The following is a 17,569-nucleotide window of genomic DNA, read 5'->3' on the forward strand; positions in this document are numbered from 1 at the left end:
ATGTGACAAAAATATTAATGTCAATGTTTCATATCCACTTCAGAAACCTAGGCTTTGTGCCCTGCTTCCTGTTGCCCGTCGACCGGCTACTCATGGGCCCTAGTCAGTTTGGCTTTATTGGGGCAACTTGGGGCCAGTACAGCGATGAATATACGAAAAATCCGCGTTATTTATAAAAAGTAATCCGTTAATAAAACTCACTTCAAACTTTACGCTGAATTTTTTTAAATTGTTTTTTTTTTTTTCAATTATATTTGTAAATTTAAGATGTTACAATGAAACTTATAGTCAGTCTTAACTAATTGCTGTACAAATCATGTCCACGGGGAATGGTCCCAATAATATTAGCTGCATTTCTGCGCTGAACAGCCAGGCTGTATCAATATAGTTGGTTCTACGCGGCGTCGCGTCGTAGCAGATGTAGCACACAGTTCTACAACGTAGCACTTGGACATAAATCGCTTATTTACTACGCAGTTTGTCAAGATGGGGTAACTAGCCAGAGCCAAAATATTACCTTATACCTGGTTAAAAAAAATTGAGCAAACAAGCAGGTGGATCACCTGATGTCACGTGATTACCACCGCCCATGAATACTTGGTTGATCCGGCCTTTGAATAACCCCATGTTAAAATTTAATGGCTACCTAGTTGTTGTTTGGTTTTGACCGGAACCATTTATAAAAGCTAAATTGAGTTAAAAACTGAGTAAAGTAATGCTAATGTAATATGTATGTAGTTGCAACTTTATACTACTAGTCAGTTATACGTATATGTTAAAGTGGAATAAAATTTCTCATCTAATATATCTCTTTAATTCGGTAGCACTCTCATCAACTTGACCTACCTTCTGCATGAATCTCAAACGACGCGAGCTGTACGTTAGCGCGCAAAAATCTAGGCCTTGTATATTTTAATTTTCTTAAGCGGCCAAGTACTTGTACCTACCCAAGTGGTTGGCGTCTAGTTACATCAGCAAATATTAAGAGGGCTCTCTCCGTCACTCTTTTCATACAATCGTAGTTCCAATTTCATTTGAATATTAAGCAACCAAAGTCCATGAAATTTTGCAGACATATTCTAGAAACTAATATCTATGTCTGTGGTTTTCCAGATTTCTGTTAAAATATTCGGTTTCAAAGTTACGCGGTCTTAAAAATTTACATACAAATCTTTGAGCCCCTGTAATTTTAAAACTGCATGTTTTTAGAAAAATCTAAAACACCACAGACACAGATGTTAGTTTCTAGAATATGTCTGCAAAATTTCATGGACTTTGATTGCTTGATATTCAAATGAAATTGGAACTACGATTGTATGAAACGAGTGACGGAGAGAGCCCTGTTAAATGATAGATCTCTAAATCTTGTGAAAGTATCGAAAATTAAAATATGATTAAATCCGCACTAATGTTAAGGTGAAGTTTAAAGGTTTGAATGTAGGGAGGTAACCTTCGGAACTAATGATCTGATTTTGAAAATTCTTTCACTGATAGATACTCGTAGCTACATACTCCTTGAGGGCTACAGACTATAAATTATAAGTGGCATGACACATAATAAGTATAGGAACACATTATACGAGAAAAAAATGTATGGTGAAAGAACAAAACAGCAGGGCAAAGGACGTGCCGTCGTAGCAAATGATGGTAGGCTTTCTGTTTCATGACTATTTATGAACACGTATCCTCAAGAGAAAGACAAGTTATATAGAGCCATATGCCCATTAAATATAATACTCTTATTATTCTTAAAAGATATGGTGGTTTTGATAACTTTATCTAGGATTGGTACTCGATTGTCTTGCTGGTTCAAATTTTAAGCGTTAAAGTTTAAGCTAATCGTATCCAATCTTAGGATAATATCATTCAGATACTTACAGGTAGCCACAACCCTTTCCAAAAAGAATTAGCTCTTTGCTCATTCGACTTCATGTACATTAACTCGGGTGTGTATCGAAATAAGAAATTACGTGAAGATTTGAAATAAATACACCTAGTTAAATAAGCTAAACTCCACTTACGCCTTATTTAAAGGGGCACGCCGACCTATTAGTATTAGGAACACTTAATATTATGATTCCTTTGTGAAAAATATCGCTGATATTTGTTGTTGCTAGAGACCAATCAAATTCAGTCTAGGTTGTTTTTGCAATTAGGTACATTTTGATACAGAAGTTTAGACACACGATTACAAATCAGCATTTTCTTAGCTCGTTTAGTTTTGTTTCATATTTGTCGGATGAAATTGTTGTTGCGTGTTGTGGAGAAGTAAAAAATTATTATTGTTGGTCCTACTTGGCAGGAGCTTGAAGTATGTCGGCATGGCGCCGGTCGACTCAACGACCTTGCCAATTTTATTGTGCGTTTTGGGACCGTGTTACATGTTATAACATTCCAGTGTCTGGTGATCCTGTTCAAGATTACAGAAAATACCACTTCTTAAATTTTCGCAATCTACTTTCCCTTTAAATGAATCAGTTAGCCATATTTAGTTAAATCAACAGATAGACACTCAAATAAAGGCTAGGAGAATTAAAAAATCCTATGAAGTTATGTGACTCAAGATGGAATGTTATGGATGCTTACCTGAATTTCTATAATTGGCTTCACTAAACCGTTCGTTAGGATAGCTTAGCTGTAACTTGTCTAGTTACTAGTTTCCTAAACCACTTGCTTGCGTGCCATAGAGATTGCTAAAACTTTTAATAAATTCATTGCTTGCTGTAAACTTTAACACTCGTAATTAAAGAAGATTTCAAGGTAATTACTATTTTATGAAGTCGCTTTAGTACAGCGTGTAAAAGTCTATTTGAATCTGGATTTCAACAATGTAATTTGCCTAGTTGTAGTAGGTGGGTAAGTTATCTATAGATTAATAGCAAAAAATAAATAAAAAATAAAGGAAAAAAATTATAAAATTATTCGATGCTATACAAAGTTAAAACGTTTACTAAAAACGTACTTATTAGATTTTTGTGCAGATTTGGTCGACTTGTTTTTCTAGTCAGTTTGTCTGCTTGAAGATAGTCATTCACGTGTTCACAACTGAGTCAAAAGACGACTTTCCCGCCCACAAGTCTGTTATGCCCGACTAGACGGCGCCGTTACAGACGCAAGTTACAAAAGTGCAGAAAATAACAAAATTATTGGTCAAAAATAAACTGATAAAGGAAACTGGGTTTAAAACTATTTTAAAACTCAATTTTACCTATTCGGGGTATAAAATCACAAGTATTTACTAATAAAAAATATAATATACCTACCTAGCTGTTACCCGCAAAGTGGGTATATGTGCTTAATTTTTTCTAATTCTGCTTTACGGTGGGACGTAGTAAAAAAGTTAACCTGTTTCTAAACCGCAAGCCATCGAACCAATTATGCGCCTAGCCTTATTATAAGAACGCAATATATATTTTTTGTCATAAAATTATTTTTCTGAATATTCAGATCATTGATTTATTCCAGTAAGTATCGGATGTAGGGTCGTATTGCAAGTATTTATGTTATTTTGACTTGAAACAGTGGCGCCGTCTGGCCGGAGAGGAGAGGCCTGACTGACAAGGTCAATTTGCCGCAGCTTTCAATGGCAACTTTGTATGTTTAGTAGATGAACTGACGACAATAAACTTAAATCTTAGTTTTTATAACCAAAAATTAAATACAAAAATATAGTGATCATGGTCGCTAGCTATGGGTCTGATTAGAAAGTTCAGACGTCATAGGTAGAGGGCGAGGAGAAAGTTATGATCCGAGAGTCAAAAAATAGCTCAACATAGCTGCATAACAGCATTCGCCTACTCGTATGCTCACTACTTTATTAAAAAAAACCGGCCAAGTGCGAGTCAGACGCGCGCACCGAACGTTCCGTACTCGGGTAATTTTTCCGACATTCTGCACGATAAATTAAAAACTGTTGTGCATAAAAATAAATAAAAATCTGTTTTAGATTATACAAGTAAAGCCCTTTCACATGATACCCCACTTGGTATAGTTATCTTACTTTAAAATTTAAAACACATTTTAATTTTTTTATTAATGATGTAACCATAAATTCTTAGTTTTCAGATTTATTATTTTACTTGTGCTATAAAATCTGCCTACCTGCCAAATTTCATGATTCTAGGTCAACGGGAAGTATCCTATAGTAGTGGAGTAAACGAAGCATTTTCGTCGGAAGTCCTCAGAAACAGCTCCGATTTTGATGATTTTTTTTTAAATTCTTGTTTTTTATACATTATTTAAAATCAGAAACGTTTTGAAGCGGGGAAATAATTTTTAGTATTTTTTTATCCATATGTGCGATATTTATACACGAAGTCGAGAAAAACGCTACCTTCTCTTTGAGAAGTTGTAGAGGAGGTCAAATGCTACAAATGACCTTTGAACACTTATGGGCAAAAACCGCCCGTTTTTGAGTTATTGATCGTTTTCAGAAAAATACGTATTTGTTTCTTTAAAAAAAAAGTAAGGCATATTGCCGACTTTTTATTTAATTTCTAAGTACTAGACATATCAATTAATAATTGTGAATACTAAAATAAAAATAATCTTTGTAGGTTCCCCGGTTAGGGATCCAAGACTGTACCAGTTTCATAATTTCTATTGGGTTACTTTGCCAAAAATACTTTTTTTTTAAAGTTACAGAAATTTTTGGCCTGCAAATTATTTGCAAAGCTTTTACACATTTTCAGCTATCTAATGATGTACAAAACTTTAAAATAAGTTGAAAATTAGATAAAAAAATGATAAAACAATAGCACAAGGGACAAATTTCTTAACGCTTAAATCTTAAATAAATCGTTCCTATCGATCAATTGAGCTATCTCGTGGCCAATTTTATGATCAGACTTGACCAAATCACATATTCACAGTAAACTGTTACCTTTTTCTAAGTAGAGACTACCTCTAAACAAAGAAAAAACGATTTGTTTAAAATTTAAGCATTAAGAAATTTCTTCCCTGTGCTATTGTTTTATCGTTTTTTTAGCTAATATTCAACTTATTTTAATGTTTTGTACATCATTAGATAGCTGAGAATCTGTAAAAGCCTTGCAAATAATTTGCAAGCCAAAAATTTCTGTAACTTAAAAAAAAAATTGCATTTTTGGCAAAGTAACCCAATAGAAATTATGAAACTGGTACAGTCTTGGATCCCTAACCGGGGAACCTACAAAGATTATTTTTATTTTAGTATTCACAATTATTAGACGCGTTTTACCTACCAATAAAACGCTTATTAATTTACTTACCTTACTCGATGCTTAAACAACATGAGATAGACGTCATTTGTCCCGCCTTAACGCATCTATCTCGCTCTATCATATAGCGCTGTCCCTCTCTCGTCACCAACACCGCCTAGCAGTGCGAAGCGTGGCCCAAAGTGGCCGCGTTATTTTATTCATTGCGTTGAAAATCACCAGGCAGAATTCAAAGTTAAGCATCGAGTAAGGTAAGTAAATTAATAAGCGTTTTATTGGTAGGTAAAACGCGTCTATTAATTTGACTGTACCTTACTCGATGCTTAAACAACATGAGACGTGTTTGTTATCGCCTGGTGGTGGTGGTGATCTGCGCCATACAAAGATTTAACATCTTTGACGCCAATGTGACATATATATAAGACAACTGATATGTTGAGCAAATAATGCTATTTTCTTGCTAAGAAAAGAGAAAAGAAAAATTACGGGGTGTAAATCCTCATTAACAAACTATTCACATGATTGCGAATTAAGAATGAGTTTGCAAGTCGACATACAAAATAACAGAAAAGATATACGCATGTATGTATTACATCAGGCAAACCATTATAAGCTAGGCAATAAATTTAGCAATTAAAAATTAAATGCGTGCCTGTATGTGTAATACTCAGTCAATAGGTAAGGCTGACCTCACAAACACTTGTAAATACATTCTTTGCATGTAAAGTCTACCTATTAATTAGACAGCATCAATATTAGGATAGTGATTAGTCATGAAAACAATTGCCATTGCAAGAGTGATTAAATATTTTAGACTCACTCTATGAGTCAATAACATAATATATACCACCAAAAAACAATATAACTGGGTCAAAATACAGCTATTTCAACAACATTAGACAATTGACCCAATCGTTTCGAAAACATACTGAAATTATTACCGTCCTGCATGAAATCCTCGGACATCTGATATCTTAGATATCTACTAAGAACAATTTAATCACAATGAACAATCCTGGGTAAAAATAAGTAACTTAGTACATGCACAAAACATGCCCTGGAGCGAATTTAAAATGGAAAGGTTCCTTTGTTTAAAATAACTATTTTCACTATGACCAGGAAAAATCTTCCCAGAACAGTCTAGTTTCTTTAGTTCCATGTCCTTTTCTTGGCTCATAGCTTTGCTATTTAGAAAAGTTCGTACAGTTCTCACCAGAACAGAAGAAAGTTTTAATTTGAAACTCATAAATAAACAATTCATCATTGTTTAGGTATTTCCTTCATACTCTTTGTTTTATCATTCTACAAGAATTGGGATGATGCCACTGTCAAAAATAAATTATAGCAAATTAAGCTTTTGGTTCCTTGCATATCATGGGCTTCCGCAAAATAACGGTTGCTTCTATAATACATGATAAAAAGTCGCTGATTTGACTAGCAGCCATCCTTCCTATTATTAGAATTAGAAGTTTATTTTAAACTAAGCATGAAGAAGCTATAAAGGAACACTCTACAACCTGCGTTGGGCGGCTGTAGCTAGGACACTTTGAACCAGACCAGGACTTGTAATGACTTATTGTTAGCCGAAATGTCGACTTCATTAATTAATGATGAAGGGATTAATGAGTTAATGCCCAGCTATGGTGATAAAACGTAGTTATTACAAACTGTCTTCTGGCACAGTGCTTAGACATTCCAAGATCTATCTTGGCGCGCTCAATATTACATGTTTTAAAGATTTTAACTTTGAAGCAAAAAATGAACAAAAACCTTTTGGAAACGTCTCTCAACAAGCTTAAAGTTTCATAAAACGAAACTTATTGGAAATCCTATCACCATGTAAAGGATTATTTAAATGATAAAAAAGCTTAGGAATGAGTTTCTTAACAACTCCGATAGCTTGTAAACACTCACCCAAAATTTGACAATCGAAAAGTGACAAAGACAAGGTACTACTTTGAATAATTCTTTGACTTTGACATTTTATGACAAGAATGTTTAACTACGCTGACTTGAACACAGTCAGCAATGCTCGTACAATTCACAAAAGATATGAAAAGAAATCGACCAAGCTCAATCATAAAAGTGGATATTTCACTGGTGAAAACAAAGAATATTCTCACAGTTTCAAATTATTGAAGTTTTATGGTAATGTTACCCAAAAAGCCCGTATCGAGGATCAGGACATAGTTAGGGGCACGGTAAGCTGATTCGGTACGAAAATCCATTCCTTGCACAATAGTATCCGAACAAACTGTACAATAAAACTGTCTTAACCTGTTAATTTGACATCTTGGATTGGACTGAAATCGCTCCCGCGTCGGACATACCTTGCTCCTGGAACTTTTACGATCCAAACCTACACATGACTATTAAATCCAGCAACATCATAGAAGATGTCGTAGATTTTAGGATTACAGCCCACTTATAACATATACAAGGTAAGGTATTGTGTAAATGCTTCTTGTAGCATCCTTGCACACAGATCTAATTCACTCAGAATTAATAACCATGTTATAATTACGAATAACTATGAAATTAAATCACAACCCCTAAACAGATCTTAAGTTCTGATACATCAGGCTGGATCAAAGTTATTATTCGAAATATAGAAATTCGATAGATTTGAAATGAATTTTTGTCCGCTGAATTAGTTTCTGAACCAAAAATTTTGAAAAATAAATGGGTTGTTTTATTTTAAAAGTATAACCATGAATCTTCTGCCACGAGCAGAGCATATGAAAATTTTTGTCATGTGACTTTGAACTGGAAAACGATTTTAACAGTTAACATTAAATTTTCCATGTAGGAAAGCTGTCTTGTTTAAGATCATAAATTTGCTACACCGGGCACGGCTAGGTGCGAATAAATCTAGCATTTCATTCTAAAGTCTTTCTCCGCCATACGAGTATGCGGTTAGCAAATGCTAATTCAGAGGAATGCCAAGTCTAGAAACATAGTCGGCATAACCGTTGTTTTGTTGCAAAACTGAAAATGTATTTAAACTATGATCCAGGATTGAAACGTACAAAATACTAAATAACTATTAAATGTCCCAACTTTGAAAGCATGTTTCTGAGAAGGAGTAATCTTAGCTTTAGGGGACATGACATGAAGCTACCTGTCAATTATCAGTGTCAAATCCATTAAAACACTTTCTGACCAACAGAGTCGGTCACATATGGAATAAATTGCCCAAGGATGTAGTTATGACAAGCTCTGTTAACTAGTTCAAGAAAACATTAAACAAACATTCGGAAAACTCGAAGCACCTCTGATATAGACGAATCAGCGAAAGCTGCTTAGTCTATTATAAATAATAAATAATGATATAGTAATCTGGTAGCCACGATGCCAGTTCCCAGAGAGGAGCAGATTGCGTCCTCTTCTGTCATAAGTCCATGCCAGACGAAAAAGCTGACCATGACCTTGGAAATGAGGTGATACTTTTAAATAAACTCTAACATCCTTGTTGACTTTTCCATCAAATGCATTGCTCTTAGCATACACGCATTTACATCAAAAATATATTGATTGATTAAAACTTACAATAACTGGAAATTTCTCCTGGAATGCATCGGTTTGGTCCAAGGCTCGACAAGAGAAGTCTGCCCATCAAGCACGAAAACGCGATGTCCATGCAACGTTGCTTGTGAGAGAATAAGCTGCAAAAGGCATGTAGATGGAAGAAAGGAGATTCTGATACCATCATCTCAAATCCTTCGCTTCATGCAGACCAATAATATGAGGGAAGGTGCAAAAAAAAAAAAAAAAAAAAAAAAAAAAAAAAAAAAAAAAAAAAAAAAAAAAAAAAAAACAGTCTTGACAGCCGAAATAGTGGGTCACGTGGACGCAAGCCGCCACTGTTGGCGCAAACATACACCCGCACTCGCGTACTGCAGCGGGTGTCACTCACGCACGAAGTTCGCACGCTCATGTCAGTCACTGAACAAATCTACCTGATCTGTTGATCACTGGGCAAGCTCATATAAACCACAACGATATATGACAAGTATAGATTCATTAGGTTAGTTGTAAATAGTAAAAATATTATTATATAATTCAAACTATTTAACCCTTCTCATTTCGTGAAGACAGCCGTGCTCTGTAGTGAGCTGGTGGTGCGTTTATCATGATAGTGAATTTAGGTTAACTTATCCATTGAATTAGCGTGTAATGATAGAATTAAGTTTTCCAAATAAAAATAATAAATTGCTTTGTTGGCTTTCCTGTCATGTTATTTATAGGCACCTTTACTTGGTCAGAAGTATGGCTCTTTTAGCTTGAGAGATGTGAATAACACATTGTTATAAACTTAATACTTGCTGCAATTAGCCAGCAGCAAGAGAGCGACAGCCAATTCAAGATGATTGCATTGCTCACTGTACACACTGTAGATGTCAATTTATGGCAATAGGACTGCGATGTTCGGATGACTCCCATTAAAAATATCGGGAGCTTGTAAAAAGCGGTATGCGGTACGCTTTATGAGATATAAGAATATATTTATATTTCTATGTGTAATTTCGGAGCTTTTACTCTTCCCAATTTGTTTGTAACGTGACGCAAGTGGCCTCTGAAATTTATATCAATATATTTGCATTCGATATCGCTTAGAACCCATACCTTCGTTAATAAGGTCATGCAAAAGACTATAAAATTATTTGCGTCGTGACTGAAACGAGAGCAGCTGTGCTCCTAGCAACGACTACCCTGCAAGGGCAAGTAGGCATGAACCATTACAAACAAATGCACGAGGTGTGCTGACCAGCCCCCGTAGTTCAACTGTGCCTACGAGGCGTAGCTAGATTTTTAATCGGCCAAAAACATTAGGTCATACTCGTAAGCCTGTACCTGTAAAATTGAGTTGACCAAGACGAACCAAAGGAGGTTTCGAAGCAAAAACAGGTATAACGGAGCGTAACCCTTAGCATAAATATCGGTGGCGCCCAAGAGCGACTGATTGATATTCCACTGAGACCATAACAATGTCATGCACACTCCCGCGAGGAGTTGCTTACTTGGCTTTTACACTGCGCCTGCGAGGCGTAGTTAGCTTATTAAATGGCCCATGCACTCCCACGAGGAGGCATTTAATTTCTAAGCTGCACCTGCGAGGTGGATCTAGGTTTTTAAATGGCCTGTGCACTCCCGCGAGGAGGCATTTAATTTCTAAGCTGCACCTGCGAGGTGGATCTAGGTTTTTCAAATGACCCATGCACTCCCGCGAGGAGGCATTTAATTTTTAAGCTGCGCCTGAGAGGCGGAGTTAGATTCTTAAATGACCAAAAACACTGCCATGCATACTCCCACGAAGAGCCATTCTGTATTCCAATAATTTTTAAGCTGCGCCTGCGAGGCGGAGCTAGATTCTTAAATGGCCAAAAACACTGCCATGTATACTCCCACGAAAAGCCACTCTGTTTTCCAAAAATACGCCTGCGTGGCGAAGGTAGATTTATAAAAGGCCTTTTAACATTTCTTTGAGCCTTACACTTTCGCTTCTCTTAGGTAACTCTAATACCGTTGTTCTGAATATAACCATGAATAGAATTCAAATTCAAAATGTTTTTATTCAATTAGACTTATGCCAGTTCTTTTGAATCGTAAAAGGTATCTACCACGGGTTCAGTTCATGAAAGCCGGTCAAATTATCAACATATCGTGAGAGATAATATATTTATCGTGGTAGGTGGGTAGGCACGAAAGTTTTACATCATTTAATAAGCTATAAAATTTGTTCACTTTCAATAGGCTCGATTAATCTGAAAACTGGTACCTGAACCTTTTCCTTTCAATGTAATCAATTATGTACTTTTAATCTGCAAGAATCTAAAAGTAAATGAAAACGGAAGCACCGGTACTACCGGATACCTTTTATATTAAATCATAAATAGCATTAGTTTTTTAACCAATAAATATTTCAACATTTCTTTCCATAGAAATGATAGCATTTAAAAATACGAATGACGTGAATGTACACGACGTTGCGCGTCGCGCTGCACATTGTTCTTACCTACCCACAAGATTAAGTACTATGTACCTACATTACCAATTTGGTATTGTGCTGGTTTCTATAGTTTTATTTTTATTGTATAGCTATAATTAATTAACTCAGTGCCAGGTAAAACCAACTGTGGTTTTTATGGCGCTGAATGTAACAAAAATTGCAAATGTTTCAAAAACTACCTACCTTATGAAGTAGTTTTCCGTTCACAATGAATTGTTGGAAATTATATAGGATTCATTGACGGTAGCTTAATAAAATCGATATTTGACTCATTCGATGTCAAACTATCTGCTGAATCATGTATTTAAATTAACAAACTACCTCTAAGATGACATTTTCATAAATAGCCAATGAATTTAGCTATGCAGTAAAATTTTGCTTAAGAAATAAAAGTATTTCTATACTCAAACATTTATAAGAATTAAATAAATTGAAAAACTCACGTGATCTGGTTTACAACCTCTAATTGTTAAGTAATTATACTCTTGCATGAGTATTATAATACTTTATCCAATGCAGGTAATTTTTTCTCCAGAGTGCTGCATTTTAGCAAGCACAACCGTTCTCGGCGGGAAACAAAACGCCAATGAATAAAATAACGCGGCCACTTTGGGCCACGCTTCGCACTGCTAGGCGGTGTTGGTGACGAGAGAGGGACAGCGCTATATGATAGAGCGAGATAGATGCGTTAAGGCGGGACAAATGACGTCTATCTCATGTTGTTTAAGCATCGAGTAAGGTACAGTCAAATTAATAATTGAGATGTCTAGTACTTAGAAATTAAATAAAAAGTCGGAAATATGCCTCACTTTTTTTTCTAATGAATTTTAAAAGAAACAAATATGTATTTTTCTGAAAACGATCAATAACTCAAAAACGGGAGGTTTTTGCCCATAAGTGTTCTGAGGTCATTTGTAGCATTTGACCTCCTCCACAACTTCTCAAAGAGAAAGTAGCGTTTTTCTGGACTTCGTAGATAAATATCGCACATATGGATAAAAAATACTAAAAATTATTTCCCCGCTTCAAAACGTTTCTGATTTTAAATAATGTATAAAAAACAAGAATTTAAAAAAAAAATCATCAAAATCGGAGCTGTTTCTGAGGACTTCCTAAGGTTGGCTATTTTACGGCTTTATTTACTCCACTATAGGTTTTCTTGACAGATACGACGGACGGACAGACAGACGACAAAGTGATCCTATAAGGGTTCCATTTTTCCTTTTGAGGTACGGAGCTCTAAAAAAGAGTCCTATGTTCAGCAGTGGACGCAGCACTATCGTCATTAGTTATTTGTATTTAAGGCTTGATGCAGATGCATTGTAACTTTTAATATCGTAAGTAGAGTGGATTCACATCCGTTATACCTATAGGCATGTTAATCGGGCCAACATCCGCTAAAGGAAGTTAATAAGGAAATTTGTTCAGGTGACTATGAAAGAACTAGCTGTCAAATTAATGTAGTGCTGCTTGGAATTTCAATAAAACAGTAACGTTTATTGAAAGTTAATACTGTATTTCGGGGGCCACTTCCACTTGGTTTTGGAATCGTAATAGGTACGAATGTGTTTTTTGTTAATGTTTTTGTCTATGGCTAGATGAGATTGTAAAGAAGTGATAAGCTTTTAAAATACAAAATATATTGTCTAACACCGCGCTCGAAAACATGGATTTTATGTGAGTGTGCAAGTGTGCATTGTTGCCAGTTTTTGTTTGGGCCTAAAATATGTCGGGACAGCTGGTGGTACACAAAACTTGTAAAATATTTGTGAAAAAACAACAAGAGAGAGAGACAAAATGACGAGACGGAATACCATATGACCATCCGTCTGTCCGTCGTGTCCGTCAAAAAAACCTATAGGGTACTTCCCGTTGGCCTACAACTACATATGTTTGCCAGGTGGATAGGTCTTATAAAACAAGAAAAGAAAAAATCCGAAAACCGTGAATTTGTGGATACATGTCAAAAAAATGAAAACGTGTTCACGAAAAAATTAATTTATTAAATCGCATATAGATGAACGATGGTACGCGTGTTCCAATTCGACTCGCACATGACTGGTTTTTTATGTTTTGTCCAAAACTAGAAACTAGTAAGCCTACGTCCTAAGAACAAACTTTGATTGTTGGTGTAAACATGGCACCAACTTATAACATTAGTTTTCATTGATATTATCTTAGACTTACAGTTTATATAGTTAACTAATAATAATACTATTGTTATTTGTTATTGTTATTGCTAGAGAACTAAGCCTAAGGCTTACTGCAAGGAGTGTGTATGTTAATAGCGGCGGGGATCAAGATTGAACTCACGACCTTTTAAGTTTAAAGTCTGGCCTTTGACCTTGAAGCTATAAAATCTTAATGTCTCAAGTATAATAAATTTAATACATTATAGTCCTTAGATAAAGTTTATTTCAGGTCTATTAAAATTAAACCTGCCCTAGAGTTTAGAATCTAAATTAGAGGCCAACGAATGCTAATGCAGAGTCGTGTGTAAGGAGGAGAACAAAATTTTTCATACTTGCATTTTCATACTTATCCGTGGCGCTGTGGTGAGCGCTATGGTCTAACAAGTGGGAGATACTGGGTTCGTTACCTGGCAGGGGCTTTTATAGAATCAGATTAAGCATTTGTTTGGTGGGAGGCGAAGCCGGTGGCTAGTTACCACCTTACCAGCAATAACGTGCCGCAAAGCGATTTATCGTCCCAAAATAAAGAAATTACGATAGTAATATAAAGATGAAAAAAATAAAAAATAATGAAATGAGGAATGCGATAGAATAATCATAATTTTTTGTTTTATCACCAATTAGCAACGCACTTAGGTATTTGTGGTATTTTTAGCAAAACATTCATTAAGCATTAAGTTAATTAAAATAACGCGTCCTTTGGCATACATTCTGGGTCACTCTTTGATGTGTATCGTGGAAGGGATCGTTGACATTTTTCATTATTTTTTGTTTTCATAATATTTTTTTAGTTACAATGCCAGAATAGTTAGAGCTCCAAAACCAATATCTTCGCTATAAGCAAAATTGTAGCCGAATGTTAACAATCAATGACAGTAAAGAAGCAACACGCGACGATTTTAGTAAAACAGATAACGTTAAAATTCGTATACCTAGTAAGTACCTACAGGTATTCACTAGGTATACGAATATTGCATACGAACTTTTACCTTAATGCAGGCGAAAATACGTTTGGATGATAGGTGTAAATAATGACCCCCTTTGATACAGCGAAAGAAACAGAAATAAAAGGGCTTAAGTGTACACTCCGACGTCATCACACTTTCATCAGTGACGCAAACAGTCATCTCGCGGAGAGAATATGGATTGCTGTTTCTTTTTTGCCCGTTCAAAGCTGCATTTGCAAAGTTGTCGCTGTTGTGCTGGCACAATAATAGCTGTAGGTAGGTATACCTACTTCGGAACGTGGATTACGCAAGACGCCCTTTCAATGCATTTAAAAATATAGGATTCTGATTTTATGAAGTATAATGTTTTGTTGGTTAGCGCGGATAATGGTGTGTTTAGTGGTAAAGATATCAACCTTTTATTCAAGGGGACAGTAGATCGATTCCGGTCACGCATCTCCGAATCTTTTCGGAGTAGTTTGTGTTATAAGCAATCAAAATATCACTTGTTTTGACGGTGAGGAAAACATTGTGAGGAAACCTGTATGCTTGAGAGTTCTCAATAATGTTTTCAACCTTCTTTCGCTCCATCTGCCAATCCGGACTGCCCAGCATGGTGGACTATGGCCAAAGCCCTTTTCAATGTTATGCCTACAATATAATTTTAAGTAGGATAGGATTAACGCTGAGTGAACCAAAAGAATTCGGTTGCTACATGAGTGCAAACCACAAAATTATTTTTGAAATTTTAGGCATATTTTTTTAGATATGTATTAAAAATGCACAAACCTTACTAAGGTTAAGAGTAGCGACACACCTCTCATTAAGATCGTTAACGGGTTGATGAGTAGATTTCAGCTCTCTATTCAACATCATACAAAAGATACTCCAACTCCCGACCCTGTTCATGGGCTTTATAATGGATTTGACCCGCTTTGTTGATTCTATACCTATACTTACAATAGATATATGATTTTGTTTTTAAGTTGAATATTATACTTATTGAATCCAAACTACTTATTTAAAGTGCTAGTAATAAATGCGAAAGTGTGTCCGTCTGTCCGATAGCTTTTCACGGTCCGTCCGCTTAACCGAAATTGACCAAATTTGGGACAGAAATAGCTTGTATTCCAGGGGTGGGCATAGACTATCTTTTGTCCCGGAAAAATAAAGAGCTCCCACAGGATTTAAAAAAACTTAAATCCTCACAGATGAAGCCACAGGTATCGTCTAGTAAAGCTACAGCCTATTGTGATAAATATAGCGATATTATTGACTGGCAGAATAAAAAGTAGGTCCAGCTGCTGCGCTTTAATTTACCGTAGTACAAAAAAGTACGAAGTGGAGTTAATTTTAGATTTTATGTTATGACAACTATCTGCCGTAACGAGAGTTATAAAAATACATAATTTATCAAAAGATAACGTATTTCGTTGTAAAAAATAAATTAGTTAGACGATTTCACGCACTATTAAAGTAAAAATACTCGGCGAGCATCCATACTCGTCTCACATGTCCACTATAACTGGATCCCCGCTCCATTGAAAAATAGTTCTAGACAATATGAAATAGAGTCGTCCTATGTTACTATAGGAGTCATGCATAATTGGATGGCTGGATGGTTGTTTTACGACGAAACGGGGGCATCTTCCGAGCTGTCGCGTTGCCCCCCGTTCTAATTATACTTTTCTAAAGCCAGTGCTGCTACCTAGTCGGTCCGCTTCTACCGCTTACGGAATCGAGGCCTATGTAAGTACCTTTTAAGTTGTAAGGGAGTGAAATTCACCCGTATTATGTTTTTGTTTGAAGTTAAGTTAAATGTGTTCAGATAATTGAAGTGAAATGTGTATACGAATATGTTTGTCTCTTTCCGTTTGTGAATGTACGGGGTTTTTGTCGCGCGAAATCGTATTATAGACCATTGTGTTTACGTAAACAATCAATAGAATTATGTATATTTACATTGACATCGTTAGAAAGAGACCGTGCTAATAGTGGTAGTATGGTTATAGTATAGTAAAACAAGTGAGTTTGTGCCGTCTTGTTCTACGAGAATTAAAATTGAAATCTCTACGTTTTATTTTCTGTAGCCCTACCACGGCTCTACCTACTAAGTAATATGCATTTCTGTTCTGTGACAAGGGACTGACGGACGGATGGACATGACGAAATTAGATTGTTGTCGCCATAAGGCTGCGGTTATATTAGATATTTGGCTTATGACGAGAATTGGATTATGCCACTCAATTGGAATTCATGAATAAGAACCACTAAATATAGGGGCTGACCCATCGTTTAATGTAAGTAATAAATTATAAGTTCAAGTTTCATTTAAATTATAAAACTTTAGAGGTTCGCGTTACTATTTAACAGGGCTCTCTCCGTCATACGTTTCATACAATCGTAGTTCCAATTTCATTTGAATATTAAGCAACCAAAGTCCATGAAATTTTGCAGACATATTCTAGAAACTAATATCTGTGTCTGTGGTGTTTTAGATTTTCCTAAAAATATGTAGTTTTAAAATTACAAGGACTCAAAGATTTGTATGAAATTTTTAAAGACCGCGTAACTTTGAAACCGAATATTTTAACAGAAATCTGGAAAACCACAGACATAGATATTAGTTTCTAGAATATGTCTGCAAAATTTCATGGACTTTGGTTGCTTAATATTCAAATGAAATTGGAACTACGATTGTATGAAACGAGTGACGGAGAGAGCCCTCTTAAAACACGTTTGTATTTAGTTCACAACTTAGTTCGGAATTTTTCCCGAGATGAGACCTTGACGATATCAAGGTCGGAAAAACTACTAATCGATAAAAGAGTTTCAAGAGACATTGTATTCATATCACGTTCTCTATACTTAATATTACTTATCAATTATTGCGTCGTGAACAACAAAAGTCTTAGATTTGATTTCCAGTTATTTAGAGAATTAATAATTCCCTTTGCTAAATGGGCTATAAAACCATCAATTTTTTTGATTTCTTTGGGTGGTTGACTGTGGAGTTTTAATGAATCTTAAGGTCCCAACGCACTTGAGCTGCGCTGTGCGACGCGGCGATAAATAACGTTTATAAAATTTTGTATGGAGCAAAACGCACTTGAGCGACGCAGCGATGCAAATATACTTTATCATGTTCGTATGCAGCAAGGCGAACCGCGTTGCGTAGTGCAGCGTAAATATGCGTTTGGACCATTAGTGTTTTAAAAATAT

General features: G+C 35.6%; 1 protein-coding gene across 2 annotated transcripts in view; it reads left to right on the plus strand.

The window, feature by feature from the left end:
* Nucleotides 1–17,569, plus strand: part of LOC123874418 (protein unc-13 homolog B) — a 419,803-nt gene that overhangs the window by 73,821 nt on the left and 328,413 nt on the right. The window lies entirely within an intron of this gene.

Source organism: Maniola jurtina, chromosome 18 (assembly GCF_905333055.1).
Source record: "Maniola jurtina chromosome 18, ilManJurt1.1, whole genome shotgun sequence".
NCBI lineage: Eukaryota > Metazoa > Arthropoda > Insecta > Lepidoptera > Nymphalidae > Maniola > Maniola jurtina.